At 43.4% G+C, this 12213-nt stretch overlaps 1 protein-coding gene and 1 long non-coding RNA gene across 4 annotated transcripts in view; one reads left to right on the top strand and one right to left on the bottom strand.

Moving 5' to 3' along the window:
- LOC309612905 overlaps window positions 1-9322 on the top strand; it is a 48433-nt gene extending 39111 nt beyond the window's left edge. For all 3 annotated transcript variants that reach the window (XR_014235393.1, XR_014235394.1, XR_014235395.1), the window contains one exon: window positions 7733-9322. This is a non-coding gene — a long non-coding RNA (uncharacterized lncRNA). The remainder of the gene's footprint in view (window positions 1-7732) is intronic.
- The window catches only part of SLX4IP (SLX4 interacting protein), a 72447-nt gene that overhangs the window by 45844 nt on the left and 14390 nt on the right, over window positions 1-12213 (bottom strand).

The raw sequence follows: 12213 nt of genomic DNA, 5'->3' as shown, positions 1-12213 counted from the left end.
ATGCCAAGAAAGGGTGTGTCTGATTAAACAAGGGAGAGTAACAAACTCAATTGGGAGGAGAGGGATCCCCAAGGAAGGGAAATATCCAAGCAGAGTCTGGAAGCGTCAGGAGGATTCTGCTAAGAGGATTGAGAATGGGAGGGCATCATACTCATGTTCGTGTAAAACCACAGGCGACTCCTGTTGGCTCCTGGGAACCCTGGTAGAGTAGACCGAGACTTAGGGTTCAGAGTGCCCAGAAGGAAAAGGAGAGATGAAGGATGAGGTTGGACGGATAAGCAAAGGAGGTCAGACTTTAACCCACAGTCAACTTTACAACCTAAAGTAAAGGATTTTAATGAGTTATTGAGACCCATGAGTGTCCCCAGTCATACCTTACAAATACTGTGAACTCACTAAGGCTTTTCCATTAATATGAAGACTTGACTATAACAAGAATCATTTTTCTCTACATCGATTTAGTTAAAATGGAATAATTAGAGTTGATACATCTGTAAAAGAGTTTAATCTAAAACCCTAGAAATCCTTTGGCAGATTCAATAGTATTTAATTAATTCATTAAAAGTCAGGTGTTTATAACAATTTAAAGTGAAGTTTATACCAACTAAGTTGGTATAAAACAGATTCTTGATCCTGACTAGTAAATGCCAGCTTTAACCCTGCTGGGAAGATGAGAAAATAGTTCTGTTAAAAGAATGGGAGGATGATTTAAAATTTACTACGAAGCTACAGTAATTAAAATAGTGTGACACTGGCATAAGGACAGACGTGTAGAAATAGAATTGAGAGTCCAGAAATGAACCCTCTTATTTATTGTCAACTGACTTCCAACAAGGTTGCCAAGACAATTAAATGGGGATAGAATAGTCTTTTCAACAAATGGTACTGGGATAACTGGATATCCACATGTAAAAGAATGAAGTTGAACCCTTACCTCACATCATATACAAAATTAATTCAAAATGGATCAATGACCTAAATGTAAAAGCTAAAACTATAAAAGTCTTAGAAAAAAACATAGATACTTGTAAATCTTTGTGGATTCTGATTATGTAATTGTTTCTTAGATGTGACACCAAAGGCACAAGCAATGAAAAGAAAAAAAAAATAGATAAATTGGACATCATTAAAACTTAAAACTTTAGCGTTTCAAAGGATACCATTAAGAAAGTGAAAAGACAATCCTTAGAAGAGGAGAAAAATTTTGCAAACCATGTATCTGATAAGGGACTTGTATCTGAAATATGTTAAGAACTCCTACAACAACTCACTAATAAAAAGGCAACTCAATTTAAAAAATGGGCAAAGGATTTGAAGACATTTCTCCAGAGAAGATACACAAATGGCTAATAAGTATCTGAATAGATGGAAAACATCATTAGCCATTAGGGAAATGTAAAAATCAAAACCACAATGAGATACCACTTCACACCCAGCAGGATGGCTATAATCAAAATGACAGGTAATAACAAGTGTTGACAGGATGTGGAGAAAAAGGAACCCTCATACACTTCTGGTGGGAATATAAAATGGTGCAGCCACTTTGGAAAACAGGCTAGAAGTTCCTCAATATACTAAACATAGAGGTATAAAATTATCCAGAAACTCCTTTCTTAGGTATATACTCGTAAGAAATTAAAATAAATATCCACTCAAAAACCTATACAAATGTTCATAGCAGCATTATTCATAATAGCCAAATAGGGGAAACAGTCCAAATGTCTATCAACTGATGAATGGATAAATGAAATGTGACATATCCATACAATAGAGTATTATTTGACAGTACAAAAGAAACGAAACACTACTGATAAATGCTACAACATGGATGAACCTTGAAAACATTATGCTAAATTTAAAAAGTCAGTTACAAAAACAACGTATTGTGTGACTCAGTTTATATGAAATGTCCAGAATAGGCAAATTGATAGAAACAACACATAAATTGGTGGTTCCCTAGGCTGAGGGTAAGAAAGGTATTGGGGGAAAGTGGTTCCCCCAATACCTTGTGGGTATTGTAAAGGCTAGTGGGTACAGGGCTTCTTTACAAAGTGACAAAAATGTTCTCAAATTTATTCTGGTGATGGTTGCACAGCTTTGTGAATATATAAAAACCACTGAATCGTATGTGTTAAATGAGTGAATCATATGGTATGTGAATTACATCTCAAGAAAGTTATTATTAAAAAAAAAAAAAAAAAGGAGAACGGGACGAAATGTTCTTCAGCTAAATGGATGGGAACTGTCAGTGTTTCTCATTCTTAAATCCCTAAATCAAGTAGGAAGAATGATGCTTTCCTCTGACTGAAAATGTCTGAGACTTTCCAAATGGGAAATAATGACTGGCTGACATGCTGGCCAATTCTAAAAGGCTACACAGAAACAACAGTCCATCATTTCACTAGATTCAGCAAATGCAGTGATGAGCATCGGATGTGTGAATTCTATAGTTTTTCAACAGTAGGCCTCCTAGACCTACATATCCTAATTAAACGTCATTGGTGTATTCTGGCCCATCAGAGTACCATATATTACTACAGGCCCCCAGAGTTTATTCAGCCTAATTTTCACTTTTCTAAAAGGCTAGAGAAAAAAGATTTAATAAGTTAGAACTGGAAAAAGAAAAAAAAAGTATGAAAAAGCCTCTTCACAAGAGGACTACTTCTAAAGTGTACACTTTTGTTATTAACTAGTATTTTACTAAAATAAGGATAAGCTTACACAATGCAACAACCTTACAGTCTTCCAAAACTTCACATTACCTTGAAAGGAAATCTAGAAGCTGTTTTATTTTCAAATATATCGTATACAGAAAGATTTGTTAAGTGTTTCAAAAATGTTTTCTATTTAAAAGAAACCTTTACGAGTCATTCTTGTAAATAATGAGCATTTCTTTTCCCCCAGGGGAATAATTCCTACTTCAGTGTTTCTAAGAATACACAGGGTTAAAACCGTGTAAAATAGATTTTCTCACAGTTGGGGGAGAGCAAAACACCGCAAATAGGAAACCAGACAGCTAGGAGGTCAAAACACTACACTTCCAGGTCAGACTTCTGGTTGCAATTAAGTAAAATTCCTGCAAATATTTGGAAGGAAATCATATTTTTGGTGTCTCCTTTCTAGCCTTGTAACTTTTTATTTTCCTTAGCAGCAACTTATGTATCTATATTATTCATTAAAGACACTCAGAAACACACAAACATACACAATTACGGGCACATATGCACCAACCTATGACCCCAGAATTGAGATTTGATCTTGGCCTCAAAGTTAAAACTAGCATCTCTTCCCAGGCGTTCATTTTTTTAGGTTTGAGATCGTGTGGACCTAGTCTGGGTTTTGCTTAATGTAGACATGGATGATTTTCTCAAGACATTCCACACAGTAGGTTAAGCCAAGTTTCCCATTAGTGAAATAGTTCATGATCAAATATCTGAGATCCATTTGAAGCTGATTGGAGTTTAGGCTCTAAGCAGTAACAGCACTGTGCCACGACAACAAATATAAACCAGCTCCACAATTAAGTGTAGCTGAGCAGGTATTAAACACGCCTCTACTCAACCCCCTGGGAATAGCCCGGGGGTTTGCAATGCTTCACAAATGCCCACCTCCTTCAGAAAACGGTGGTGGATTCATTTAGAGGTCATATAAATGGCCACTGTACCAAAGGGAGCAGGTAGTCCCTGCCCAGTTTATAGATGTTATTACAGTGAATATAAAATTGTTTTTGTTATAGACAATTGCAGTGGTAAGCTTCAAATACTAACTACAACAACTGTAATTTTAGATTCTCCACTTTTATTCTAAATAAAAGGGTGTCATGTTAGGGAATTTGAAAACGAAAGCGCTCCGGTTTTTAATCATCACTTGGGCTACTGGCCCCCAAATTCCCAAGATAACTAATTAGCAAATCCCAGTCCCAAAGCATTAAACCTCAGCATGTTACCCTCCACTAGATAGAGCCTCTTCACACGTCCTCCGTACCCTTCAAAGTCAAAGAATTCTTAGACATTTAATCAGTTAGATAACTACTATCTATTTTCTCTCTCGAGCTTCCCAATGGCTATTAATATTAGTGATGTGGAACTCAATTACTACGAATTTTAAAATCTTGGCATTGTGATCAGAGGGCCTGGCCAAAGGAAAAGAATTTAAAGGGGACAGACAGGCTGGTAAAAGCCATAAGCGCTTCCCATACATAGGAAAGGCTATTACTATAGGGCAACGGACATAAAACTCCCAAGAAATGTACAGTACATGCCAAGGTAAATAATTTCCACTATACCTTGTCATCTCACACATTAAAAAATTATATGCAACTCCTGTGAGAAAAGGCCACTGCTTTCTGAGAAGCGGGGCTGGGGGGGGGGGAGGTAGGGGGTATGTGTGTGTTAGCTTTCCTCGTTAGTACCTGTCAAATACAGGAGAGGGTGCCACTCTTTAAGACTTCATCTGGGATTTGCCAAAGGAAAGTATAGCTTTGTCGGGGGGGAGGCTCTCACTATCTCCTTCTGCTCCCCCACCCCTCCCAACACACACACACACACACACACGCTATGTGGCAGCCAAACCATTTGAACAATATAAGGCCAGTGTCCCAAGGGCCACATTCCCTATGTGCTAGAATGAGCCACAGTTTTCACTGGGTGAACCGTGAGAACGACAGGTCCCCCATCCAGTTGTCACCATTAGAAACACTGTGACAAAACACACAGATCACTAATAGAATGGTGTTATCTCACCCCGATTATCAATGTAAGGCAGTGACTTTCTCTGCCAGCAGGGCAGGAGTGCCGGCCAGTCCCACCTGCCACCAAGCAGGACTCGTCTTTGGAAGATCTAGTAATAAACAGTCAGTCTTCATAGAGCTGGTAAATGGGCAGGGCTCTCAGCCAATTGGGACAACTCCTTTTAAAAAACTCTTGCAACCACCATCTGATGACAAAGACCTTTCTAGAATCCAAGCGTCCCAGGGGATTTGGTAAAGTTGTTCTGAACTTCCCAGTTCCTGAATATGCAGAAATTTGGGAGCAGAAAGTCTGGATGTAAATGTGAACCAGCCCAAGCAGACTCTAAAGTATAAATGGAGTTGCATCACCATAAAAGCCCCAAGAGAACTGGCATTGTAATTTGAACCTCAGCAATGGCAACACAGACTTCGCTTTATGAGGAAAAATCATTGTTTGTTATGTGCCGGGCAGGGGCTTTCAGGAGAAGGCCAGGGTGGGAGAGGAAGCAGCTGACTCACCAGCCAGCAGGGTCGATTTAATAAGGTTTATACTAACAACGAAAAGCCCTTCTAGGTGGTTCAAACTGGCGCTCGACAACCTCTTGATGTGGTGAAAAGAATCCTAACCTTTTTTTGAGGCTTTGCACATCAGGTTTTTTTTGGGTGTTTTAATTTCTTATAAAATTAAAAAAATACACAAAAGATCAGTTATTGCCACTTCAGCAATGTCCATAACAGGTGACTATAACAAGTGAAACATGATGCATAAAAGTTTACAGATTTTGCTTTCTTTCCATTTATTGCAATAAATGATTAGACAAGTCTCCCCAGTTTTTTGAGGACGCAAAACCTCTCGAGTTGTCATCGCTGCTTTAGCACATTTACGGTAAAAAGTATAAAACTTAAAGTTTTACAAATTTCCAATTCCTGGAAAAATCATCTTTGCTGAAATTGCGGCACGTTCACCAGAGGCCTTGTGGGCACTTGCTTCCATTACTGCCCTTGTAAGCTTCCCGTGCGGATGAAAGCCGAGCAAATGTTTTGATGGAGTACATTATGGGAAGAAATGTAAATAATAACCAAAGCTATTTAAACACATGTGTAAAGAGAAAACACATGTTTCCATGGTGCCCTAGGACACATCTAGGGAAATCCATTTCTCTTTGTAAAGCGCTGTGAATAGAAAAAAAAAATGTCTCCATATTAAGAATATTTAGCAGCATGGAAGATTGTTTTAAATGTGCTGTTCTTTTTACTGTGTATCAAAGCGCAGGAGCTCCCAGCTCCTCCCGTTTCAGGCCGAGAAGCCCTTCCATGGCAGCGTCGGCGGCCGCCCACGGCTCCACCTCAACGGCCGGGCAGGGCAGGGGCGGGTGCTGACACACGGCCAAGGTGACTCCGAAGCTGGGACTCTCTGCCAAAGGCCTATGTTTCATCAGGGCTGACAGCTGTTGGAAAGACGGTAACTTTCATTGTCCCTAATGTCTAAGGAAAGGATGGTCACGTGACTGCGTCAGGGCGGCGTTTCGGAGCAAGCTTTCACTGTTCTCTCTGCAAACGCCCGATGGTTTACATGGAGGAAGGGCTGGGCTCAAACGGAAAAGGGTTTCACTTCCAAAATTTCTTTTAAATAGGAAAAGGCCCTTTTTTCAACGGGCTGGGAAAATAAATACAAAGCAAAACAAACAGCACAATATGCGAATGTGCGCTCCTCGGGCCCCTGGGGAGGAGGGCTCACAATCGGGCCTGTGTCTGGAGAGCAGAGAGAAAGCTTTCTTTGGCAGGTACGGCACATCGGGCGATGGGGAAAGGAGAGGAACGTTTCTCAGACGGAGGGAAGAATAGGAAGAACTTGCTTGTTTTGGCAATTCTCGTCTTTTTCTTGTGCTCCTCCTGTTGTGTGCACACCCGCTGATTTCCTAACATGGTGGTAAAGTGCCCCCCCACCAGGATGCTGAGTGGGTGTCGATGGACAGATAGGAGGTCTGTTCATCTGGCCCCGAACATTCACAGAAGATGCCTCAGATGCCACAAGAGAACGAGCTGCACGCTGGCTGGAGATTTAAGCTAAGATTTTATAGGAGCATTCGGCTTAGAAGAAAAGCCAAATAGAAAGCCAAGGCAGACAGAAACCACAGTGCCCAGGAAAATTTAATCTATTTTACGGCATTTTCCAAAGGACTGGGTTTCTTACATGTTAACTGCAAGAAAAAGGTTACACAGAATGCAATAATAGGTAGTGAAAAAAAAAAAAAAAACGAAAGATTACTGCTCTACAAACACAAAGATGTCGTAAAGCCCTAATATTTAGATAGTGTATTGTGGGAAGTGCTTGGAGCTGGAAGATGAGCTCTGTTTTGGGGTCTACTTCTCCTCTTCTATCTTGTGAGCAGAGAGGAGGGGGTACACAATCTAAAACAAAGACACCCACATGGTAGCTTGAGCAGAATGCCATTCCTGGCTTCCACATGGTTAAACACAGCTTTGTTTTCATGATTAGAGGAAAATTTTATTAAAAAAGAACACACATTCTCTCCCTCCCTCTCTCTCTCTCCCCCCCCTTAATAGGGATGCCGAAGCAGTGAAGAGAAGCCAGGCATCTTGACAGCCATGTTTTCATGATGCCTCTGACACTTCCTAGTTATGTGACCTCGGGCAAGTTGCCTGAACTCTGAGCTTGGTTCTCATCCTTAAAACCAGGGTTAAGGATGCTGCTAGAAGGAGCTGCCCCAAGGATCCACCGTGGGCACGCGGAAGCCCCAGCACAGTGCTGGCACCCATCAGGCTGAATCTTGGTAACAGTAACTAGTAGGAGTGGTAACGTTGGAGGGCACTTGTGATGGGTGGGGCTGGAGGGCAGGCATCTGCAGAAGAGGCAGAAAATACTGCAGCTCACCTTACACTGGGGTAGGATGTGGTTTTGACTTTCTCAAAACCAAATGAGGAAGACTATCTAATAACTTGTAACTCGCAGACCACTTTTACCTCTGCCTTTCGTTGCAGGGGCGAGAGATGCTACGATGGAAGCAGCGCACAAAGCCTCGGCAAATGAAATGTGACGGGTGAGCACAACTACAGTTCGTTCCTTTACTTCTTCCAACGCGTGGGCTCCTCCTGAGTGACAGGCTCTGCACTGGGTGCTGCCCAGGACAGGACCCTTGCCCTCCAGGAGGAGGAAACGATGACTGTGCCACTGTCCAGGCCGCTGGAAAAGGGAGGAGCAGCTCCCTGAGAGCGAAGACGCACCAAGTCAGAGAAGGTTCCTTAAGGGAAATGACGCGGGCGCACAGGCCTGCAGGGTGATGCGGAGCTGGCCCAGCGGCGAACAAGGGGAAGAGAGAGTTGTGGGGAGAGGAAGCAGCATGTGCAAAGGCCCAGAGGCGGGAAAACATGATGTTCTGGGGGCCTGTCAGTTAGGCTACGGTGCCAAGCTGATAAATGAGGGTTTATCATTTATCCCCCCTGGCCAAAGCCATCTGGGACCAATGACTCCCCTGTCCCTAGAGGAGAGGGGCTCCTCCGGAACCCAGCTTCCCACAGGTCTGGATGGAGGGCCGCCCAAGTCTCCGGGTACCGGGCGGTTGGCTTGCCCAGTGTTCTCCCGAACAGCCTGACTGCTCAATGCCTGAAACTGGGACTAAAATGTCCCGCCCCCCTCCCCGCCATCCCCACAAGGTCGTTTTCATACTTGCTTAATAAAAAGGTTGATCATGGGGGAACTTGGGTCCCTCTGCTGGAATGCAGCTACAAGGTACATAGAGCTGTACCCCGGCTAAGCACACACAGCTACAGGATGGCAAGAGAGCAGAGGATCCCGTGTGAGACTGTCAGCCTGTGCCAAGTGATGCCCTGCATTCCCTAGAACCCTCCGCACAGGTGGGGGCCCAACATGGGGAGGACACTGCTACCACAGCTCTTTCTGAGTGGACCCTGGGGTTGAGGGACACCCTTCGGGGACTGAGAGCTAGTTGCTGGGAGGACTAATGACCAGGACAGACATGGCATCTGTAGACCACCACAGCTGAAGAGTGGATGGGTCACCTGGTGATGGGGTGGCCAGAAATTTGCCGTCCACTAAAGCCTGTGGCTGGGTGAGTCACTTGGTCCACTAGAGGGCCATGAGCCAGTGGTAGCCTTGGTAGGAACGCTGTCAGTGGCTTGACCGACAGACATCTTTGGCTTATTGGTTAACTGATACGTCCATGACTCCATATAAAATGGAGAACATACTTGGGCCCTACTTAAACTGTATGTTATGGGCTGAATCATGTCTCTCCAAAATTCTTATGTTGAAGTCCTCACCCTAGAGGTACTCAAAATGTGACTATATTTGGAAATAGCATCTTTAAAGAGATAATTAAAATGAGGTCATTAGGGTGGGCCCTAATCCAATATGACTGTATAAGAGGTGGACTTTATACGAGGAGGAATTTAGGACACAGACGTGTAGCAGGAAAACCGTGTGAAGACACGGAGGAAAAGGCCATCCGCGAGCCGAGGAGAGAGGCCTCAGAAGAACCAACCCTGCTGACACCTTGATCTCGAACTTCCAACCCCCAGAAGTGTGAGAAAATAAATTTCTGCTGTTTAGCAGTCTGTGTTATTTTGTTATGACAGCCCTAGCAAGCTAGTACTCTGTATAATAGAAAAGAATCTAGGTCTGGTAAATAGGGGTCTGACTTGGGCGGGCGACCTTGAAGGGCAGCCGCAGCTTCTCATCAGACCCAGAACTGAGTCGGTTCTCTGACCCAAGCTCTTTGAACAGAGAGCCAGGCACCCAAGTAAGGTCCCCTCAAAAATATTACAAGTACATTCTATAAATTTTCCCCTTGGGATCTGCAATTGTTTACTAGGGTACCTGCACAGTGAGAAAAGGGAAATACCCAGAACTTTTGAGGATGACTGGATACTAGCTCTGAGACTGTGCTAAGTCTTGGGGTTTCTGGTTGCCACTGTGACCCACCAGAGGGGGATAAATAGAAACCTGGCTTCAATTCATCTGACAAAGGGCCCAGCAGGTCTGTGAAAATCTGTAGTTGTCTTCTCAGCTGTTGAGTATATGACTGAAATAGATTTACTCGGCAAATGACAGAAGGACCGGGACAAGGACATTTGGGGAAAAGTTATACAGAGTGTGAGAATATTTGCATCTGATGTGAATGTTCTCTGAAAGGCCCCATTAAGAGGTTCTTACAATAAGCTGGACCAGATGACCTGCCCCCATGCGTGCTGGCCAGCCTCCTTCCCCAGCTGCCCAAGTACCTGCTCAAGGACTCAGGAGTGATGTGGCCACGGGGGCAAGGATGAACGTTATGCTTGGGCTCAACAACACAGACTTAACTGCATCAAGGCTGAGCCCTGCCAAATGCCCAATTAATCTGAGCCTCCCCACCAACTCTCATACCGCAGGGAGATGGGCTAGCCATGGAGGGTGGATTATATTAGACCTCTTTCATCACAGAGGCGGCAACAGCTTACCTTCACTGGAATAGACCCTTATTCAGGATTTGGATGTACCCTCTATGTCTGCCATGTTTTTGCCAGCCACATCACCCGTGCACTTCCTGAAGGCCTCATTCACCGTCACCAGTGCAGTGATTCTGACCAAGAAACTCATTTTGCAAAATAAGGCAGTGGGTTCATAAAATTCAGTGGTCCCACCAAGCAATCAAGCCAGGCTCAAATGCAGCTGGCCTTATACGATGGTGAAAAGGTCTACTGAAAATTCAGTTATGATACAAACTGCAAGGCAGGAGAGCTTGTGGAGCTGGGGTGAAGCCCTAAAAGATGTATTATGTGCTCTGACCAGCAGAACAACGCATTCCCTTGGCCAGAATATGTGGTTCCTGGAACCAGGGAGTGGAAGTGGGAAGTGACCACCTCAGCAAAAAGTTTGCCTTCCATCCCCATGACTCTGCTTCTTTAGTACTCGAGAAAAGACTAGAACAGAGAGGATAACATGAGTCAGGCTGAAAGTTCAAAGCGCCGTGTAACTGTTTCAGGCTCTTCATGCCACTAGACAAACAGACCAAAGGGCGGTTGAAATGTTGGCTCACGATGGTACAAGAAGAGTAACAAGGTATACGGGTAACACAGAAGGAATATAACACGTTCGACCTAGCAGAGCACATCCAGTGCTAAAACTTAACGCAAACTATGGCAACCTCAGAAAGGCAGGACCACTGAGGGCTCAAATCCCTTAGGAAGGAAAGTTTCGGTCACCTCGCCAGGTCAAGAAACCTGATCAGCTGAGTTACTGGCTAAAGACAAAGGGAATATGAAATAAATATTAGCGGAGGGAATATACAAACACCAACTATTTATTTCATGTAACCGACTACAGAAGTTAGAATGATAGCATCTTCCTAAATTGTCTTCCTAGCTGTACCACATATATATTCATATATTAACTAAGTTTTTTGGTTTTTTTATGCAAGGTATGTTGGCAATAGTTAGCTCTGTCATTTAGTCAATAAGTAAAACAATATGGGCTGTGAATAAACCAAAGGAGGAATAAACATCACTCAGAACTCTCGGGCTTGGAGCTAGGATGTGAGACTTGGGGTTCTCTCTCATGGAGGAGGTGCTGAGCATATTTTGTCTGTAGTTGGGAGAGTTGTATTGTCAGGTAAAAGCTTGTTGTTATTGTTTGGAAGTTTATGGAAGAAGGAAGCCAACAGGAAAATTTCAGTGGATATTTGTAACTCATATCCACCCACCCAAAACTTCTGCCCATCCTCCCTGCGTTTTGGTAACTTCCCACATTTTTTAAGTCCCACTTTCCCAAGGTAAAAGCCAAACATTTTGCACTCTCTGGCTCACCTGCAACTAGGATACAGCCATGGGATCCTCTCCATGGGAGGAGCACGGCGCCATGGCCACAGGCCAGGCCGTCAGGCTCCTGCAGGCTCAGTGCTGGGCTTTGCAGACAGCAGCTGAAAGGGCTGATGAACCAAAGCCGTCCCCCCATCTTGAGGCTGAGGCTGTGCTGTCTGTGTAGACTCAGAATCGGGCTGCCTGGCCCTCCTACAGGTAGATTCTGTTGAACTACCTAATATCTTTAATCAACTTCTTCTCTGCTGAAGAGCCAGACCAATTCCAGCTAGTCTCAAACAGAAACGAAATTAAACAAAGGATATTAGGTAACTAAGGTTCCTGACCACAAAAGGTTTTAAGCTGGAGACGATCACATTTTTGTTTTCAAAAGGCCACTCTGGCAGCAGAGGCGTGGATGAATTGGAAGGGAAATCAGGAGGCTGTGGCAGTGATTCAAAAGCTGATTAATAAGAAGGGCCTTGACCAAGCAAGTGACACAGGGAAAAACAAAAATTTAAGACCAAAAAGGCAACAACCCAATACAAAGGTAAGCAATAGTTGTAAATATGCAGTTCAGTCAATAAACACATAAAAACAGAAAGATAAAAATCAAAGGGCATGACATCTCTTTTTTTGATTTTTGGCCTGACTGGCAAAAATTAAAAATA

This window comes from Balaenoptera borealis (assembly GCF_965194805.1).
Source record: "Balaenoptera borealis genome assembly, chromosome: 16".
NCBI lineage: Eukaryota > Metazoa > Chordata > Mammalia > Artiodactyla > Balaenopteridae > Balaenoptera > Balaenoptera borealis.
The sequence above is the reverse complement of the archived record's forward strand: the minus strand, read 5'-3'. Positions and strand labels throughout refer to the sequence as shown.